General features: G+C 42.1%; 1 protein-coding gene across 1 annotated transcript in view; it reads left to right on the forward strand.

The window, feature by feature from the left end:
- Nucleotides 1-225: 225 nt before the first annotated feature.
- The window catches only part of LOC115639871 (ras-specific guanine nucleotide-releasing factor RalGPS1-like), a 77,738-nt gene continuing 55,623 nt past the window's right edge, over nt 226-22,340 (forward strand). The window contains exons 1-2 of the mRNA XM_030542809.1: nt 226-276; nt 3,922-4,003. The gene's annotated coding sequence lies outside the window, so the exon portion shown is untranslated. The remainder of the gene's footprint in view (nt 277-3,921; nt 4,004-22,340) is intronic.

Here is a 22,340-nt window from a genome sequence, read left to right on the forward strand (position 1 = left end):
GCGCAGAATAATTAATAGTGATTTAAAGATTCTGCCACTGATGAACAAAGCATTTGGAAAAGCACCATCTCTTGATTTGGAAATGCTATGGAAAACCAAACTATGTTTACACACAAAATAAAATAAAAAAACAAGTACTCAAAAGTTATGCATTGCCAGTATTAAGATTACTTACGAACCCTTAATTTTGCCCCTTTCAGCACATGATCACATATTATTTTTCCATAGGATCCCTGCTGTATTCAGTGCAAAGGATGAACTCTCTTCACTAAACAGGTAGGTAATGAATATTTATTTCTAGCATCACCCGTGTGTGGCCACAGGCCATATTTATGGCACACTTTCCAGACCGCGTACTGAATACAGATTTATTACTTCTCATGCTTTTCTGTGGTGCTGATCACCTTTATTAATGTTTATGAAGTGTTACAAAGTGAGGTAAGGCAATATTATCCACATTTTACAGATTGGGAACTGAGGTACAGAAAGATTTAAACCAAAATTGTCAAAATTATCCATTAATTTGGGATGCCAACTTGAGATACCTAGTGCCGAATTCATATGTTCAAAATACAGCTCCCATTAGCTTCATTTATAGTTGAGTGCTCAGAACTTTTGCAAATCAGACCCTAGAGGGTAGAACTACAAAGATAATTTGCCTCGTTATTGCAACGCCTAACTTTAGGCACTCTGTCACCTAGTGGAGTGCTCGGCCCTGAATTGTGTGTCCAGACTACATATACAATGCATAGGGAGAGTTGGGACCTACAAAAGGGATTCACAGAAGCCAACATGCTAAGCAGGTGAACTTACTGGTGAACAGACCATTTACTTTTTTTTCAATTTAAAAAGACACAAAGTGAAAGCATTTCCAAACAACTGGGTGCACAACTAGATGCAGCTTTTACCCCTCTACACAATGTCTCATTTATGGTCATGTCACTCCTCCCTACAGATTTGTGGGCCATATGCATTTTACCCCCATTAAATCTTTGGCTTGCTGTGGCTCCAAATAAGATTTTCAGTCATTGCCAACTGTGATGATATTTCTGAGAAATAGACCTCCTCCTCACTTGGAACTGGACTGAGGCAAACAGCTTATCTTGCATAGGTTAATAAATAGCAGTCAGATAGTGCTTAATTTCACAATGAAGGTAAAGGACTGTGAGTAATGGAAGGGGAGGTAGTTTTAATAAATTCATAGATTCCAAGGCCCAGAAGGGACCAATCTACTCTGACCTCCTGTATAAAAGAGGTCATAGAACTTCCTCAAAATAATTCCTTGAGCATATATTTTAGAAAAACATCCAGTCTTGATTTAAAAATTGTCAGTGATGGAAAATCCACCTCAACCCTTGGTAAATTGTTCCAATGGTTAATTACTCTGTCAAAAATGTATGCCTTATTTCCAGACTGAATTTGTCTAGCTTCCATTTTGAGCCATCAGATGATATAATTTATACTTTTGTCTGGTCGATTGAAGAGCCCATTGCTAAATATTTGTTCCTCATGTAGATTCCTATAGACTATAACCAAGTCACCCCATAACCTTCCCTTTAAGCTAATTAGATTGAGGTCTTTGAGTTTATCACCATAAGAAATATTTTCTAATGCTTTTAATCATTCTTTTGGCTCTCCAGTTTATCAACACCCTTCTTAAATTGTAAGCACCAGAACTGGCCACAGTATTCCAGCAGCCAGATACAGACGTAAATTAGCCTCTTTACTGGATTCTCCAGTTTATGCATTCAGTGATCACATTAGCTCTTTCAGCCACAGCGCACATTGGGAGCTCATGTTGATCTGATTATCCACCACAACTCCCAAATATTTTTCAGAGGCACTGCTGCTCAGGATAGAGTCCCCCTTCCTGTAATTGACCTACATTCTTCATTCCTACACTTACATTCATTCACTTACATTTAGCTATATTATAATACACATTGTTTGCTTGTGCTCAGATTACCAAGTGATCCAGATTGCTCTGAATTAGTGACCTGTCCTTGTAATTATTTACCACTCCCCCATTTTGTGTCATCTGTAAATTTTTATCAGTTGTGATTTTGTTTTCTTCTAGGTTGTTGATTAAAATATTAAATAGTGTAAGGCCAAGAACAGATCCCTGTAGGATCCCCACTGGAAACACACCCACTTTGATGATGATTCCATGTTTCCAGTTATGTTTTGAGACCTATCAGCCAGTTTTTAATCAAAATTTCTTCCTGTATCAGATCAATTGCCTTACAGAAGTCTAAGCATATTACGTCAACACTAGTATGTCTATCAATCAAATTAGTAATCTCATCCAAAAAAGATACCAGGTTAGTTTCAAGGAACTGTTTTCCATAAGCCAGTTGATTTGCATTAATTATGTTACACTCTTTTAATTCATTATTATTTGAGCACTGGATCAGCTGCTCCATTATCTTGCCTGGGATCAGCGTTAGGCTGACAGGCCTATAATTACCTGAATCATCCTGTTTAGCCTTTTTAAAAATTGGCATAGTTGAGACTGAGAAGAGGTTCTGAGGACGAGGAATAGGGATGTTGAATGACTTAACTGCTCATCTCCTTACTTTGTGTGGCCTGTGTTGGTGGGATATAGTAGCAACCTTGAGTTAATAAAGTTTGTGTATAAATAGATGTGTGTACATAGATATGTGGGTAGAAAATATGTAATTTAAAGGAACATCAAGGTACGTGTAGACCAGAATAGAGTAACTGTGATTTTATTTTTTCTGTAAGCCTGGCCTTCCTTCCCCTTTTCCCTCTTACTGTTTGTTAATATCACTATTTGCATTATGTTTACATTAACAAAATGTAGCAAAATATGCACCTGCTGCTGGCAGGGTCAGAGAGTTGCACTTTGTTTCACTAGCTAACCCTGCAGAGTTTTAGCATTTACAACCTTTCATATTGAATGACCACTTGTGCTATAGTGAGCTGGTTCCATGAACCTTTATCCTACTTTTCTGCTGCATATTGAAAAGTCACTGTGATGTGTAATGACTTACTTTGGTTGAAGAATTAATAATGTTTTTTTTTAATTTACACACGACAGCAATGAAAGCAGAATAAAGGCTTTCTTTCATGCAATTTGCATGAAGATCTCACCTCATTGAAAATCAAGGATCTTTTAATTCCTAGAAACTAATAATTCCCCTATTAATTCAGAAAAAGAAACAGTCACTGAAAAGCACTTCTGATGATTAAATAACCAAAATAACCATTCTCCTCTTCCGGATGTATATTGTTGCATCTAGGAATCAAGAGGAAAATCTTACCTTATAGAAGTGTTAAGTGAAACATCTCTGCAGCCTATTTCAGTTGACTCTGTATCCTATGTAACATGCTGTACTTCCTTAGGAAAGGTCAGTGGAGGTTGATCGGCGTCCCAGATTTTTGTCTTGACAGAACATGAATTCCCACTCTTCATCCATCAAAAATTTTGTATTTTTAATACTGAATATTTTGTAATGTAAATATAATTTTCAAAAAGACAGCTTTTCAGGTACAGAGATCTTTTTAGAATGCATTTTATATAGTATCTATCATGAAAAGTATCATAGACACTTTATTGTAAAACAGATTCATATCAAATGATTAAAATGGTATAAGATCAAAACAATAATTCCCATTAGTTAATATTTTTTGAAATCTAGTACTAGATTTTTAATACTTCAGTAAAATGAAAGGATTGTAAATTCCCAGATGTAAACTGCTGAAAATTGAAGTATAAGCATTATAGAATTTAAGATGGAAAACATGGCTATCTGATATTTGTATTGTGTAAGGAATAATCTGTTTTCAAAGATAACTGATTTCAAACACCATTAAGAACTAAATCTACGGAAGAGTGTGATTGTGTGTGAATTTGAAGAGTACTTTTGTATAAAACATAGCTTTATTTGACTTTTTCAGAAATTACTGTTCTGAGAGACGTCGCAATACCACTCTTGTTTTTGAATACCTGAATTTGTTTGGAGACAGACATATAATATGGGTAAGTTAATCTGATTTTATTTATTTAAAAAAAATAAAAAAAGAAAAAACCTCACAAGATGCTGTCATAAACAGATAGCTAAGGGTTAATGTTTCTTTCACCTGAAACACCTGACCAGAGAACCAATCAGGAAACTGGATTTTTTCAACTTTGGGTGGAGGGAATTGTGTCTCTGAGTCTTTGTTTCTGTCTGCCTGCTTCCTCTGAGCTTTGGAGAAGTAGTTCTGTTTTCTAGTCTTCTGTTTCTAAGTGTAAGGACAAAGAGATCAGATAGTAAGTTCTATGGTTTCTTTTCTTTGGTATTTGCATGAATATAAGTGCTGGAGTGCTTTGATTTGTCTTCTTTTTGAATAAGGCTGTTTATTCAATATTCTTTTAAGAAATTGCCCTGTATTGTGTCATCTGAATACAGAGAGACTATTTGTATTTTTTCTTACTTTTTTATATAAAGTTTTCTTTTAAGACCTGTTGGAGTTTTTCTTTACTTCAGGGAAACTCACCAGGGAATTGGTGGGAGGAAGAAATCAAGGGGAGAGCTGTGTGTTGGATTGCTAGCCTGATTTTGCATTTCCTCTGGGTGAAGAGGAAAGTGCTTTTGTTCCAGGATTGGGAACGGAGAGGGGGAATCACTCTGCGTAGTTTCACAGAGCTTGTGTCTGTGTATCCCTCCAGGAGCACCTGGAGGGGGGAAGGGAATAAGGATTATTTCCCTTTGTTGTGAGACTCAAGGGATTTGGGTCTTGGGGTCCCCAGGGAAGGTTTTTCAAGGGGACCAGAGTGCCCCAAAACACTCTAATTTTTTGGGTGGTGGCAGCAGGTACCAGGTCCAAGCTGGTAACTAAGCTTGGAGGTTTTCATGCTAACCCCCATATTTTGGACGCTAAGGTCCAAATCTGGGACTAAGGTTATAACATGGTGGCAGCGGTGGGATATAGACAGAATTCAGAAGCCAGTAGGAATATTATATTTTTCTTTTCTCTGCTAAGGGCTTTTTAGCAGAGAGAAACAGTTGGTTTTAAAAGGGAACCAGAGAGAATTTTTTTTTCTGCTCTCTCTAGTAGTTTGTGGCTTGCAATATAAGCAAGAAGCCATTACCAAACTGTTAAGGGTCTTTTGTCATGCAATAGCCCTCCCATTAGGAGGCAAGTACCAGCACTTATATGCATGCAAATAAAGTGGTTTTTCTGGTTTCCCTTCATTGAACATTAGCTAGAGAGAGAAAAGGAAAAAAGCACTGTTGCTAGGCAGACTTCAGGAGGCAACAGAGCCTGCAGTGCAAAAGATAAACACCGGAGGGCACCCCAACACAAGAAAACAGGAACCATGTCTACCAAGACAAAAATGGAGGCCGAAGACCAATTCAAAGAAGCTGAACACAGGCGACAACTGGAAATAAAACAAAAAGAGATGGAGATGAAAGAAAGAGAAGAACAAATCAAACAGGCAGCACACACAAGAAAACTAGAAGAAGAAGAGGTGGCCCACCGAAGGAAACAAGCAGAAGAAGAGTTGGCCCACAGAAGAAAGCACGAAGAAGAAGAGGCAGCCCACAGAAGACAGATAGAACTCCAGAGGGAAGCCCACCAACAGGCCATGGAATTAGAAAAGGCTAAGCAACAGACTCCAGCCAATCCTAACAACCCATCGCCCATTATTGCTCCACAGCACAGGAAATTTCCCACCTACAAGGCAGGTGATGACACTGAGGCCTTCTTGGAAAATTTTGAAAGAGCCTGTCTTGGGTACAGCATCCCCGAAGACCAGTACATGGTAGAATTAAGGCCACACCTCAGTGGACCTTTAGCAGAGGTGGCAGCTGAAATGCCTAAGCAGCAAATGAATGACTATAAACTTTTTCAAACCAAGGCCAGATACAGGATGGGGATAACCCCAGATCATGCCCGTCGGCGCTTCAGAACCCAAAAGTGGAAACCAGAGGTGTCATTTCCCAAACACGCCTACTACATTGCAAAAAACTATGAGGCCTGGCTAACAGGAAACAACATTCAAACCTTGGAAGAACTGAACCTCCTCATACAAATGGAACAGTTCTTGGACGGTGTTCCTGAAGACATCACACGGTACATACAAGATAGAAATCCCAAAGATATCGCTGAGGCGGGGGAGATTGGAGCCAAATGGATGGAACTGGCAGAAAGCAAGAAAGCTACTGTCAAGGGGAACGATTACCACAGGGGGCACACAGACCATAAACCCTACAACCGAGGACAGCCAAAGACCCCACATACCACCCAAGTAAAGCCACAGATACCCTACCCTTCAACCTCACCAGTCTCCAGTAACTCACCTCGGCCCACTGACCCATCAGATGGAAGATGCTTTAAGTGTAATGAACTGGGACATATCAAGGCCAACTGTCCCAAGAACACCATGCGAGTGCAATTCATTACACCACCATCACACCAAAGATCCTCAGGCCCAGATGCCTCTCAAATACCCTTGGAGCGAAGGGAAAATTTGAGAGTGGGCGGAAAGAAGGTTACTGCGTGGAGAGACACGGGGGCACAAGTGTCAGCTATCCACCAATCCTTCGTTGACCCCAAATTCATCAACCCAAAGGCCAAAGTTACAATTTACCCCTTCATGTCACAAGCTGTAGACTTGCCTACAGCTCAACTGCCTGTCCAGTACAAAGGCTGGTCAGGAATGTGGACTTTTGCAGTCTATGACAATTATCCTATCCCCATGCTACTAGGGGAAGACTTGGCCAACCAGGTGAGGCGGGCCAAGAGAGTGGGAATGGTTACACGTAGCCAAACCAGGCAAGCTTCCAGACCCATTCCTGTTCCTGAGCCGTCCACAGAAGCCCCGTCTGTGTTACCAGAGACCCAGACAGAGGCAGTGGACCCGGATTCCATGCCTACCACTGAAACAGCCACAGCATCTCCAGTCCCAGGCCCGGAACTGGAACAGCAACCAGCACCAGCAAGTGCAACCACATCTTCAAACTCAACGCCAGAACTGGCAGAAGCCAAAGACAGCCATACCCAAAAGGCTCAGCCAGAGCCTGAAATACCCTCAGGTGCACCAGCGGAGAGCGGTTCACCAGCAACGGAAACAACCCCATCACCTACATCGCTTCCAGAGGGACCAAGCCCAAGTCCACAGTCTAAGGAAGAACTGGTGACCCCAGCCTCAAGGGAACAGTTCCAGGCTGAGCAGGAAGCAGATGACAGCCTTCAGAAAGCGTGGGCGGTGACACGGAGCACCCCACCGCTTCTCAGCTCTTCTAATCGATCCCGGTTTGTTATAGACCAAGGACTTTTATACAAGGAAATTCTTTCTGGTGGACACCGGGAAGAATGGCAGCCGCAAAAAACAGTTGGTGGTTCCAACTAAGTACCGGGAGAAGCTCTTAAGCTTAGCCCATGATCATCCCAGTGGCCATGCTGGGGTGAACAGAACCAAGGACCGGTTGGGGAAGTCCTTCCACTGGGAGGGGATGGGCAAGGATGTTGCCAAGTATGTCCGGTCTTGTGAGGTATGCCAAAGAGTGGGTAAGCCTCAAGACCAGGTCAAGGCCCCTCTCCAGCCACTCCCCATAATTGAGGTCCCATTTCAGCGAGTAGCTGTGGATATTCTGGGCCCTTTCCCAAAAAAGACGCCCAGAGGAAAGCAGTATGTACTGACTTTAGTGGACTTTGCTACCCGATGGCCAGAAGCAGTAGCTCTAGGCAACACCAGGGCTAACACTGTGTGCCTGGCCCTAACAGACATCTTTGCCAGGGTAGGTTGGCCCTCTGACATCCTTACAGATTCAGGGTCTAATTTCCTGGCAGGGACCATGGAAAAACTGTGGGAAACTCATGGGGTGAATCACTTGGTTACCACCCCATACCACCATCAAACCAATGGCCTGGTGGAAAGGTTCAATGGAACTTTGGGGGCCATGATACGAAAATTCATCAACGAATTCTCCAATAATTGGGACCTAGTGTTGCAGCAGTTGCTGTTTGCCTACAGGGCTGTACCACATCCCAGTTTAGGGTTTTCACCATTTGAACTTGTGTATGGTCACGAGGTTAAGGGGCCATTACAGTTGGTGAAGCAGCAATGGGAGGGGTTTACGCCTTCTCCAGGAACTAACATTCTGGACTTTGTAAGCAACCTACAAAGCACCCTCCAACACTCTTTAGCCCTTGCTAGAGAGAACCTAAAGCATGCTCAGGAAGAGCAAAAGGCCTGGTATGACAAACATGCCAGAGAACGTTCCTTCAAGGTAGGAGACCAGGTTATGGTCTTGAAGGCGCAACAGGCCCATAAGATGGAAGCATCATGGGAAGGGCCATTCACGGTCCAAGAGCGCCTGGGAGCTGTAAACTACCTCATAGCATTTCCCAATTCCTCACTAAAGCCTAAAGTGTACCATGTTAATTCTCTCAAGCCTTTCTATTCCAGAGACTTACAGGTTTGTCAGTTTACAGTCCAGGGAGATGATGCTGAGTGGCCTGACGGTGTCTACTACGACGGAAAAAAAGACGGTGGCGTGGAAGAGGTGAACCTCTCAACCACCCTGGAACGTCTGCAGCGGCAACAAATCAAGGAGCTGTGCACTAGCTTCGCCCCATTGTTCTCAGCCACCCCAGGACGGACTGAACGGGCATACCACTCCATTGATACAGGTAATGCTCACCCAATCAGAACCCCACCCTACCGGGTGTCTCCTCATGCCCAAGCTGCTATAGAACGGGAGATCCAGAACATGCTACAGATGGGTATAATCCGCTCATCTACCAGTGCATGGGCATCTCCAGTGGTTCTGGTACCCAAACCAGATGGGGAAATACGCTTTTGCGTGGACTACCGTAAGCTAAATGCTGTAACTCGTCCGGACAACTATCCAATGCCACGTACCGATGAGCTATTGGAGAAGTTGGGACGTGCCCAGTTCATCTCTACAATAGACTTAACCAAGGGGTACTGGCAAGTACCGCTAGATGAACCTGCCAAGGAGAGGTCAGCATTCGTCACCCATGCGGGGGTGTATGAATTCAATGTCCTTCCTTTCGGCCTTCGAAATGCACCCGCTACCTTCCAGAGGCTGGTAGATGGTCTACTAGCTGGACTGGGAGAATTTGCAGTTGCCTACCTCGATGATGTGGCCATTTTTTCAGACTCCTGGCCCGAACACCTACTCCACCTGGAAAAGGTCTTTGAGCGCATCAGGCAGGCAGGACTAACTGTTAAGGCCAAAAAGTGTCAAATAGGCCAAAACAGAGTGACTTACCTGGGGCACCAGGTGGGTCGAGGAACCATAAACCCCCTACAGGCCAAGGTGGATGCTATCCAAAAGTGGCCTGTCCCAAGGTCAAAGAAACAGGTCCAATCCTTCTTAGGCTTGGCCGGATACTACAGGCGATTTGTACCACACTACAGCCAAATCGCTGCCCCATTGACCGACCTAACCAAAAAGACCCAGCCAAATGCCATTAAGTGGACTGATGAGTGTCAAAAAGCCTTTACCCAGCTTAAGGCAACGCTCATGTCGGACCCTGTGCTCAGGGCCCCGGATTTTGACAAACCATTCCTAGTAACCACAGATGCATCTGAGCGTGGTATAGGAGCAGTGCTCATGCAGGAAGCAACAGATCACAACTTCCATCCTGTCGTGTTTCTCAGCAAGAAACTGTCTGAGAGGGAAAGTCACTGGTCAGTCAGTGAAAAGGAATGCTATGCCATTGTGTACGCCCTGGAAAAGCTACGCCCATATGTTTGGGGACGGCGGTTCCAACTACAAACTGACCATGCTGCACTAAAGTGGCTTCATACTGCCAAGGGGAACAACAAGAAACTTCTTCGTTGGAGTTTAGCTCTCCAAGATTTTGATTTTAAAATTCAACACATCACAGGAGCTTCTAACAAAGTTGCTGATGCACTCTCCCGTGAGAGTTTCCCAGAATCCAGTAGTTAAAAAGTGTTCTTAAAATGTAAAAGTCTGTTAGTTATATACTTAGTAGTATATGTAAAGGTGCATGTGTTGTATTAATCTGTTTATTTTCAAGTTCTAGAAGGAAATTGCCGCCAGTGAGCTTCCCCACTGTCTGCAATTTGGGGGGCGTGTCATAAACAGATAGCTAAGGGTTAATGTCTCTTTCACCTGAAACACCTGACCAGAGAACCAATCAGGAAACTGGATTTTTTCAACTTTGGGTGGAGGGAATTGTGTCTCTGAGTCTTTGTTTCTGTCTGCCTGCTTCCTCTGAGCTTTGGAGAAGTAGTTCTGTTTTCTAGTCTTCTGTTTCTAAGTGTAAGGACAAAGAGATCAGATAGTAAGTTCTATGGTTTCTTTTCTTTGGTATTTGCATGAATATAAGTGCTGGAGTGCTTTGATTTGTCTTCTTTTTGAATAAGGCTGTTTATTCAATATTCTTTTAAGAAATTGCCCTGTATTGTGTCATCTGAATACAGAGAGACTATTTGTATTTTTTCTTACTTTTTTATATAAAGTTTTCTTTTAAGACCTGTTGGAGTTTTTCTTTACTTCAGGGAAACTCACCAGGGAATTGGTGGGAGGAAGAAATCAAGGGGAGAGCTGTGTGTTGGATTGCTAGCCTGATTTTGCATTTCCTCTGGGTGAAGAGGAAAGTGCTTTTGTTCCAGGATTGGGAACGGAGAGGGGGAATCACTCTGCGTAGTTTCACAGAGCTTGTGTCTGTGTATCCCTCCAGGAGCACCTGGAGGGGGGAAGGGAATAAGGATTATTTCCCTTTGTTGTGAGACTCAAGGGATTTGGGTCTTGGGGTCCCCAGGGAAGGTTTTTCAAGGGGACCAGAGTGCCCCAAAACACTCTAATTTTTTGGGTGGTGGCAGCAGGTACCAGGTCCAAGCTGGTAACTAAGCTTGGAGGTTTTCATGCTAACCCCCATATTTTGGACGCTAAGGTCCAAATCTGGGACTAAGGTTATAACAGATGCGTACTGTAGAATGTGTATAATATGCACATGCAGTGTGTCTACTGACACCAAAATGGCCATGGTTTGAAACATGCAGTAGCAAAACAAGGATTTTGGTAATTTGCAGTTATCATACTAAAATGTGTATAACTGTAATGGAATGTGTATGTATCTGTATTGCACCAATCTCTCTGGTCTCTTGGTGTCAAATACAGGTGCTTTAAGTTTCAGTTATTGTCATGGTAGTTCTCTATTCTCCAGACCACCTTTACTGAGGTTGTAGATCTATGCTTTGGTCTGAACAAGCTGAATTTTGCATGCTGACAACTGAATCAAACCTGTGTTCTAAGAGAGAGACATGCTTTGAGGTAGTTGACTTTAGCCAATTAAGGGTTTTGAAGAGGAGGACCAGCACTTTGAAATAGATATAATATAGAATGGAGAACCTGTGTAGGCTACAGATCACAGCTGTAATATGTTCTCATCTACCTGTTCTGCATCTTAGGAGACAGACAGACATAATCATTATTGAATCCAGACATCACATATAAGACTGTGAAAATAATCTATTTGATTTTTCCCTTTGGTCAAGTCCGGTGTTGTTCTAACACCACTAACTAGTCAACAAGATCTTGATCCTTTACGGATGATTCAGTACTTACTGTAATGACCTCACCGACAGCTATCTCTGATCGCAATAGTATTTGCAAGTGGCTTGCACGCTCCCAGGTAGGAGACACAAACTGCTGCATGGAAAGGACTCCTGGCTTACCCCGAGCTAAAGAAAGTGATAATAGGCCCTATGCCATTCAACCAGGGTTCAGCCAATCCAGAGGCAAGGACCCACCCAGGTGATCCCAAGGCAGCCCGACCCCAGAGCCATCACCCCTAGCTGGAGCCTTCAGCCCTTGCACCCAACCCTCTGACCTAGCCCTGAGCCCCGTCCCGCACCCTGAACTCTTCATCCCCGGCCCCACCACAGAGCCTGCACCCTCAGCCAGAGCTCTCACCCCCACCACACATCACTTTCATATTGGTGCACGTAACAAAATTCATTCCGCACATCGACATAAAAAATTAGAGGGAACATTGGTTCACACGCCTTGGTGAATTGTTCCACTGGTTAATTACAGTAACTCCTCGATTAACCTTGTACTTATGTTCCTGAAAAATGCAACTTTAAGTGAAACGATGTTAAGCAAATCCAATTTCCCCATAAGAATTAATGAAGCTTGGTTGAGGTGGTGAAGTCAGAGAGTGGAAGAGGGTGGGATATTCCCCAGGGAATGCCTTACTGCTAAATGATGAACTAGCACTTGGCTGAGCCCTCAAGGGTTAACATGTTGTTGTTAATGTAGCCTCACTCTCTACAAGGCAGCACAAATGAAGGGAGGGGAGACAGCATGGTAGAGAGAGACAGAGATTCACACTGTGTGTGTGTGTGAGAGAAAGATGCACATTGCCCCTTTAAGTACGCCGATCCCCTCTAAGTACACTGCCTTTTTAAGTAAACCAGCAAGTTGAGACAGCAGCTGCTGCCAGCAAGCTTCCTCCGTCCTGAGCCCTGTTGTGTCCCCTGTTGCTCTGTGGCGAAGGGGTAAAGGAGCGGAAGGGAGGGGGACACCCTGACATTAGCACCCCTCTTTCTTCCCTGCCTCCCTGCATAGAAAGCAGGAGGCTCCCAGGAGCAGCTCCAAAGCAGAGGATAGGAGCAGCACACGGCAGTGGAGGGAGGGACAGCCGAACTGTCCAGCAATTGATAGCCGGCACAGGGAACTTAGGGGAGTGGGGAGCTGCCAGCCCACCCTGTTCCAAGCCCCCACCAGCTAGCTCCAATGGGCTGCTCTTTCTGCGAGCAGTGGACCAAACAGTCGGCTGCCAAACAATGTTATAAGGGAGCACTGCGCAGCTTTAAATTAGCATGTTCTCTGTTTGATCAGCAACGAAACAACATTAACTGGGATGGTGTTATGTGAGGAATTACTGGACCATGACTGTTTAAAAACTGTGCCTTATCTTGGGTCTGTATTTGTCTTGCTTCAGCTTCCAGCCATTGGATGTTGTATCTTTGTCTGCTAGATTGAAGACCCATCTATTATCAGATTTCTGTTTCCCATGTACATACTTACAGATCGTGATTGTCACCCTGAGGGTATGTCTACACTACGAGATTATTCCGATTTTATATAAACTGGTTTTGTAAAACAGATTGTATAAAGTTGAGTGCACCATAGTTCCCACAGTCTCCCCTGGCCATTGGAATTCTGGGTTGAGATCCCAATGCATGATGGTGCAAAAACAGTGTCGCGGGTGATTCTGGGTAAATGTCATCACTCATTCCTTCCTCCATGAAAGCAACCGTTGACAATCATTTTGCGCCCTTTTTCCCTGGATTGCCCTGGCAGATGCCATAGTATGGCAACCATGGAGCCCGTTTTGCCTTTTGTCACTGTCAGCAGCATCCTGTACACATATGGTGACAGAGGCAGTGCTGCAGCGCTACACAGCAGCATTCATTTGCCTTTGCAAGGTAGCAGGGACGGGTATCAGTCGTTCTGTACCGTCTGCCGTGCCATTGTAAATTGGCGATGAGATGATGCTTATCAGTCGTTCTGTACTGTCTGCTCCTGTCATGGGTGCTTCTGGCTGGCCTTCACTGAGGTCGGCCGGGGGTGCAAAGACAAAAATGGGAATGACGCCCCGAGTCATTCTCTCCTTTATGTTTTATCTAAAAATAGAGTAATTCCTGCCTAGAATATGGGGCAAGTGTACTAGAGTACCAGAGAACTGGAGAGCACAGCTGCTCCGTGTCAAATCCCGCAGAAATGATGAGCTGCATGCCATTCTAGGGAGTGCCCCTGCAACAACCCCACCCGTTGCTTCCTTCCTCCCCCAATCCTCCTGGGCTACCGTTGCAGTGTCCCCCTATTTGTGTGATGAAGTAATAAAGAATGCAGGAATAAGAAACACTGAGTTTTTAGTGAGATAAAATGAGGGGGAGGCAGCCTCCAGCTGCTATGATAGTCCAGGCAGGACATTAAACGGTGCGGGGGAGAGGAGCCCAGTATCCCACTGCTATGATAGTCCAGGCAGTACAGAATCTTTTCTTTAGACATGAAAGGGGGGGGGGGGGGCTGATGGAGCTCAGCCCCCAGTTGCTATGATGAAGATGGTTACCAGCCGTTCTGCACCATCTTCCGGGAATGACCGGGAGTAATTCCTATTTTTACCCAGGCGCCTCAGGTCGACCTCACCTGAGGCCAGCCAGGAGCACTCACGAGATGATGATTGATGAGGACGGCTATCAGTCATTCTGCAGTGTACCATTTGCTACCGGGGAAGGGAGAGGAGAGGATGCTGTTGTTCAGTGCCGCAGCACCGCGTCTACCAGCAGCATGCAGTAGACATATGGTGACACTGGAAAAAAGTCAAGAAATGATTTTTTCCCTTTTCTTTCATGGGGTTGGGGGTAAATTGACAAGATATACCCTGAACCACCCTGGACAATGTGTTTGACCCTACAGGCATTGGGAGCTCAGCCAAGAATGCAAATGCTTTTCGGAGACTGCGGCGACTGTGGGATAGCTGGAGTCCTCGGTACCCCCTCTTTCCCTCCATGAGCGTCCATTTGATTCGTTGGCTCATGGTATAGCTGTGAAGCAAGGCTTATGTGCACTGGTGTAATAATTGTGGAACTGTTAAACACTATGCACTCTGCTATTGAGAAACATTTTCTTTGAAAAGCTGATACTTTTTGCTGGCTGAATTATATACACCTCTTTATCAACCAGAGGACAAATTCCTGCACCAATGGGGGCACACAAAAGTAGCTGACCTCACTAAACTGCAGTCACCCAGCTTTGGATGATGATCTGAATATTTCAGAGTGAAGGATTGAAGCAGCCTTATAAAAAATCACTTGTTCATTAGTCTTACTCACCAGAAGAACATTGACAAAATATTGACTTAAGTTACTGCTTCAGATTACTAGGAGCTTGGACAGCATCAGCTAATGTTGTTGTGCTGCATAGAACAATGGTCGACTTACCTTGTCTTTGCTGTGCATCGAATGAAATTGCAGAACCATAGTGTTTTTTCTAATCTTGCTTGTAATTTACTACTGGAATAGTTTGCAGTTTCAACGTCTGAGGGAAGTAGGACTTTATATCTTTGTAGCAGCTTGGACAGGCGAAGAGCCTTTTTGTTGTACATAAGATCATTGTCTCTCTGGTCAATCAGATAATAAAATGTAGCGTTATCATTGGATTGTTGCAGTATAACTAGATGCTTTTGCTTTAAGATTCATTTTACCCAAGCAGGAAAAAGGGCATGTTAAGTGATAACTGCATCTTTAGCAATCAGGTATTCCACAGAGAGTCTGCTCAACTTGTCATCGTCTCTTGGTTGAAGTGCTGCCTTCCTTAGATTGGTTGCGCTCTCAGATGTTTCTATTTTATGAAGCTTCTTGTCTGCCTTGTATGTTTTTCTCAAGCAAACAGTGTACTAAGATCAGTTGCTGGAGGATGTGCTTGTTCTTGTGGCTCTAGAAGCAGGAAAATGGGATGCTCTCTGATCAAATTCAGAGTCTTTTTTTTTTTCTGTGTTCAGTACTGCTCTGACATGTTCCAAATTCAGTTTGCTTGTGTATTTCTGAAAGAAACCCCTGTGATTGAGTATTGGTTCCACATCATCCAAATTAGATAACTCATCCAGTAGCTGCCAATACAATTAATCTTTCCTGGTTTCTAGTGCCAGCCTCACAGAATTCTGTCCAGCACTGCTGGCTTTTGACAGTTTTGCTTTCTTTTGATTTTCTTGACAAATATCACATTTTTTAAAGTTTATGATTGGTCTTTTTCTCTTTGATGTAAACTTTAAGGGGCTTGTATCCACCATATTTTCAAATACTTTAATGTCCCTGTAGCAGTAGAATTCCCGAAGTATATTAACGTTACCACCACCAGTACCACCATTTTTCATTTTGTACAAGTATATAGACTTGTGCTAAATTAGATATAAATTAGATCTATGTTAGTATCAAAATTGCCATTTTTGTTTAGTGAGCACTTTGTTTGAAGCCCAGTATGAAGCTGAGTATTATCTTTAATACTAAAAAGTGTCACTGAATTAACAGCGAGTTTCCAGAATATTTCAGAGGCTAGTATTGCATGCATAAGCAATTACAAATTAAAATCTTCTACCAGGCAGACTAGATGCTATGTAGTACATATGAAAGCTTACAAATGGAGAAGCATTACATTAAGAATTCACATACATTTGTATCTACCCACTGTGCAGTACAAACTTTGGGCACAGAGTCTGCTGCTACTAGCACCTTCAGTGTGAAACTGATCTGGTCAATACATTTCAATTGAAGATATGGATAAGATACTTTGACAATTAAGAATATGTGATGTGAAAACATTTCATGTTAGAATATTGCATAATGTTGATATTCGCCATTTTTGCCACATGCTAAACAGCTTAATCATTTTGGGGGCGGGGGGAAAACTTGACCACGCAAAACTAATAAAAATCCTCTTCTACATTGTGGTTTGGTAACTTTGACCAGTAAACACCACATTAAGGATTTGGAATCAACTTAAACAGTAAAAACTGGATTCATAGTTATGTTGCAGTGTTTCTGAAACTGTGGGGAAAATAACACTTTCTCATTTTGGATACCATCGTTGCACCTTGCCTACAGGCTTTTAACACCACTTGATAGCTCCACATCTTACCTCATCTAAATGTACATGAAATAAGCTTTAAATTGATCAATGATGTAGATTTGTGCAAGGTGGATACATGAAACTCCAAAAATATGGGTCTTTTTGGAGAATTGATGCACACTTATAACAGTGACATTATTAAAAATACAACCAGCAGTGGTCACAGCACACTAGTTGCCTTGGCATTGTCAGATATGCTGAAGGATTTGGGACATCATCAGCCTGAGGAAAACATTTGTTGTTCAACTCAGATTTTTCAGCCTCCTTGCTTTTCTCACTGTTTTGCCTAGAGAGGATCCTGGAAGGTGTCTAGCTGGCATAAGATCAAACCTAACAATACAAAAGTGCTTTTAGTAGCAAGGAGGAACCTTTTGGAGAGGCTGTAGGAGGGGTTACTTCTTCCAGTGAGGATATATGCCCATGCTTTTCTCACAGTACAAAATTTTGGAGTCTTACTGGATCCATTGCTGCTCTGGATTCTCAGATAATAAGGCTTATTTTTTATAAGGCAAGGAGGTTGCCAGCATGTCTTTTCAATCTGACTTTTAACCTATTATAGATGATTTGTTCGCTGAAGAGTGATAGCACATCAGTTGGCTGAGGAATTGTCAGTGGCAGAGGTGAAGGGGTTGGTAATGTTCTAGTTCTGTGGTCATGTTGCTTAGCTGTTGGTATTGTTAACTCATGTAATTGTGCTTATGGATTAGTTGGTGGTTGTATCTGTGGCATGTGTAACTTCATTACAGTTGATCAGAGCTAGGCATGAACGTAGAGTAGGGTATGTACCCTCTGTGCTAAGTCTCTAGCACATACTATGCAGAATGACTAGCCACCTTCATTTACTCACCATTACCTATAACTTAGCATCTGTTTCACAAATGTTTTAAACTTGTGCTCTTCAGTTATTTTGTCACTAGGTGGTACTATTGCACAAGGCACCATGTACAGTATGTATTAACATGCTCTATAGCAGGGGTTCTCAACCTATTTCTTTCTGAGCCCCCTTCTGCAAGTGATAACTCCCAAGTCCCACCTGTGCTACAACAACTGGTTTTCTGCATATAAAAGCAGGGCTGGAATTATGGGGTAGCAAGCAGGACAGTTGCCTAGGACCCCATGCAATAGGGCTCCCCACGAAAAGCTAAGTTGCTCAGCCTTCTGCTTCAGTCCCGGGTGGCACAGCTCAGGGCCTTGGGCTTCAGCCCTGCGTGGCAGGGCTTAGGCTTTCTGTTCTGGGCCACAGTGAGTCTAACACTGGTTCTGCTTGGCGGACCCCTGAAACATGCTTGTAGCACCCCAGGGTCCCCAAATCCCTGGTTGAGAACCACTGCTCTATATAGACTTGGCAGTGAATGATTTTTTGTAAATATGCATAGTGCACCCATACAGAGGAAGAGCTTTCTGTGTGGCTTGAAAGCTTGTCTGTCTCTCCAACAGAGGTTGGTCCAATAAAAGATATTACCACACCCACTTTGTGTCTCTAATATCCTGCAACTGGCATGGCTACAACTACATTGCATACTGCACCTCATCATTTGTTTGTTAGGATCTTCAGTGATATAAGCAAGTCCATTATTCTGTACTGACTTAGAATCAGGGTGGATTTGTAAATCACTAGTCAGGAAGACTCTATTTAATCATGGATTTCTACATAAAAGTGCGTGCTTGTTGGTTGTTATAACCGTAATACATATTCTTCACAACTCAGAGGTAGATGTAGGTTTCATTTTTAGAAGGTACACACGATACAGTTTTAAAGTGACTTATTTTGAAAACTTTTCAGATTAGTTTTAAAAGCTACATCAGAAAATGAATGATTTCATTTACCAAAGGTAATTGAAGCAGATATTTATGAAATCAGTGAATCTCCAATTCAACAGGTCAATCATTAATATTTGGAGGATTTTCTTGCCATGCTGTATTAGGAGGAGATCATCACCAGACAGACATTTAAATAGTTTTATTTAACTAAAACAGCATGTATTCTGGATTTTTTTCTTCAACAGCAAACATAATATTTTAACAAAACAAGCATATGAATTTTTCAATTTAGTTAAACATTCAAGTTTTTCAAAATCAGGTTTGTTTTTGCTAAAATTGTTTTTAACTAAAATAGTTAAATGAAATATTAAAAAAAAAAAATTAAATCGACTATATCAGCCAGGTTGCTTCTGTAGCTAACTGAGTCGTCTTCATCTTCATTTTCCTGTTTGTTCATAATCTGGAAACAAAAAACAAGCTTTGCTGCTTTTTCAGGTCCCAAACGATTTCTCAGTTTGGAATGAATTAGTCCAAAGGAAGAAAATATTTCTGCTACACTAGCAGAAGAAGCTACTGCTGTTAAAAGTGAGATTATCACTTCAACAGTCTCTGAATCCAAGTGCTTACATTCTATCCCTTTGATCATAATTGATATTTGCTTCTGGATCCTTTCCAGTTTCTCTACATCCTTTCTATACATTAGTGACCAAAATTGGACACAGTACTCTAGCTGAGGCCTAACCAGCACCGCACAGAGTGGTGCTATCATCCCTCATGACTAGCATTCTATGCCTCTATTAATGAAACCTAAATTTATTTATTTTTTTTTTATTTTTTTTTTTTTTTGCAACAGCATCACACTGTTGACTCATGTTGAGGTTGTGATCCACCACACCTCCCAGATCCTTCTTGGCAGTGCTGCTGGCAAGACAATTAACTCCCATTCTATATTTGTGCATTTGGTTTTTCTTCCATAAGTGTAGCACCTTACATATGTTTTTGTTGAACTGAATTTTGTTGTCTGTAGCCCAGTTCTCCAATTTATCAAGATCACTTTGAATTTTAGCTGTATCCTTCAAAGTGTTTGCAAACCCCTTCCTCCCCCAATTTGTGTCATCTGCAAATTTAATCACTATGCTGTCTATTCCTGCATCCAGGTGATTAATAAAGATGCCATAGTGGATCACAAGCTAACACTATAGTGTAATTAGTGTAACTAATAGTGTAACACTATTGGGGGGGGAAAAGCAAATGTCCTGGAATGTATTAGCACGAGAGTTAAAAACAAGACACGAGAAGTAATTCTTCATCTCTACTCTGTGCTGATTAGGCCTCAACTGGAATATTGTGTCCGGTTCTAGGCACCACATTTTAGGAAAAATGTGGACAAATTGGAGAAAATCCAGGGAACAACAACAAAAATGTTTAAAGGTCTAGAAAACATGACTGAAAAAATTGGGTTTATTTAGTCTGGAAAAGAGAAGACTGAGAGGGGATATGAAGTAGTTTTCCAGTACATAAACAGTTGTTATAAGTAGGAGGGAGAAAAATAGTTCTCCTTAACCTCTGAAGATAGGACTTGAAGCAATAGGCTTAAATTTCAGTAAGGGTGGTTTAAACTGAACATTAGGAAAAAGTTCCTAACTGTCAGAGTAGTTAAGCACTGGAATAAATTGCCTAGGAAGATTGTGGAACCTCCATCATTGTCTAGCCTGCTCTTCAAAATCTGCAAACACCTATCGAGGTGATCAAGATAGTACTTAGTCCTGCCATAAGTGCAGGGGAATGCACTAGATGGCTTCTTGAGATCTCTTCCAGTTCTTTGATTGTATGTTAAATAACATTGGACCCAGAACAGATCCCAGTGGAATCCCATTTGAGACCTCCTTCCAATCTGACATCATTCCAATAATAGTTACTCTTTGTTTGAGATTGTTTAACAAATTATGTATCCACTTAATGGTAGTTCTGCTGAGCCTGCATTTCTCCAGCTTACTTATCAGAATGTCATGTGAGACTATCAAAAACCTTGCTAAAATCCAGGTATATTATGTCCACTGCATTCACATATCCACCAAACCATTTATCCTATCAAAGAAGGAAATCAAGCTGGTTTGGCATGTTTTGTTCTTAGTAAATCTATGCTGACTGTTAGTGATTACTAAGGCTGTGAGTTTGTCACGGAGGTTGTGGAACTCATGGATTCCGTGACTTTCCGAGACTTCTGCAGCAGAGCTGATGCTCGGGGCAGAGGTAGCCCGCAGTGCTGCCTGGCCATGCCTCCACCTTGGAGCTGAGGGAGGGGGATGTCGCCGCTTCCAGGGAGGTGCAGAGCAAGGTAAGGAGCTTGCCAATGCCCCCCTGCTTTACATCAGAAGCCTGAAAAATAGGTTTTCAACAAAAAAATCCATTTGATCAATAATCAGGTTGTCAAACACATTATGACTGAAAATTTAATAATCAGTTCTAATTAAGATGACTTCATGGGCTGATCTGTATTTTAATAGCCTCCAAATGGCTCCATGACCTTAAAGGCAAAGTGATAATGTAATAGTGACAATCAAAATCATTGTGGGAGGTAAAGTCTTGTGCCTTAAAATCTCATTTGAGTTAGCATGTGCCTGCATCATGAGAGATTTGCCATTGTGGTTGAATGAGTGATTTATTTAGAAATTGGTATTTAATCCTATATTATGAACACCCTTCCACTGAGAGAAGAGTGAATTTAAAATCCATGTTTATATATATCATGATCATTGAACCCATATCATAGATGATGATGATGATTAAATGTATCTTTTTGTGTCATATTTTTTCTGTATAGAATAACTGCACTCTTGTTCATTGTTTAATATACTAATCCAGGGGTCGGCAACCTTTCAGAAGTGGTGTGCCAAGTCTTCATTTATTCACTCTAATTTAAGGTTTTGCGTGCCAATAATACATTTTAACCTTTTTAGAAGGTCTCTTTCTACAAGTCTATCATATATAACTAAACTAAACTATAGTTGTATGTAAAGTAAATAAGGTTTCAGAATGTTTAAGAAGCTTCATTTAAAATTAAATTAAAATGCAGAGCCCCTTGGACTGGTGGCCAGGACCCAGGCAGTGTGAGTGCCACTGAAAATCAGCTTGTGTGCCTCCTTTGGCACCCGTGCCATAGGTTGCCTACCCTTGTGCTAATCAGTTACTTGTCACAATATCAAATGTGCATAACTAACTTAAATATTATGTACTTTATAATTGTAGACCAAGATTTTTGTCTTCAAACAAATTTCCTTTATACAAAATTAAATGTATGTCCAACTACATGTTATGTGTTTTGTCCTACATTTCTTCAGGTGCACAATCAGAGGGTGATGTTAAATTTCCATATGTTGTTAGAAGAATGCCATTCTATCAATGTCCAGGAACACTTATTGCCATCTGCTCCTTGCCAAGAGCTTATGAGCATTTATTTTGGATGTGAACTTTGCTACTGTGCATTAATCCAGTTTGAAGTGACAATATGTGGTCTTTATTGGAGAACACCTGAAATCTATCTGGGAACTTCAGTTGGTGCAGAATGCAGCAGTCCACTGATTGTGGTGCCTCTTGATGATACCATTTGTCATCAATGCTCTGTTTTTGAGCAAACTGCCTGTTGATTTCTGGAGACAGTTTAAGGTTGTGTGTTTAATCTGTGAAGCCCATAGCAGTTTGGGACCTGCTTATTTGAGAGACCACTATTCCCCAGGCTACATTGTCACTGTTGTGTTGAGAAGAGGCCTTTGAACTTGAGCCTCCTCATTAAGAAGGGGGCTGCTGACAGGAGTGTTCTATGTAGAAGCTTCTTTCCTTCGGAATGATCTGCCTCTTGGAGTTTGAAGCAGCCTAAATTGTTGACTTTCCAGGAACACAACAGAGCTTGTTTGAGTGGGTATTAGCAGA

This window comes from Gopherus evgoodei, unplaced genomic scaffold, assembly GCF_007399415.2.
Source record: "Gopherus evgoodei ecotype Sinaloan lineage unplaced genomic scaffold, rGopEvg1_v1.p scaffold_141_arrow_ctg1, whole genome shotgun sequence".
Lineage (NCBI taxonomy): Eukaryota > Metazoa > Chordata > Testudines > Testudinidae > Gopherus > Gopherus evgoodei.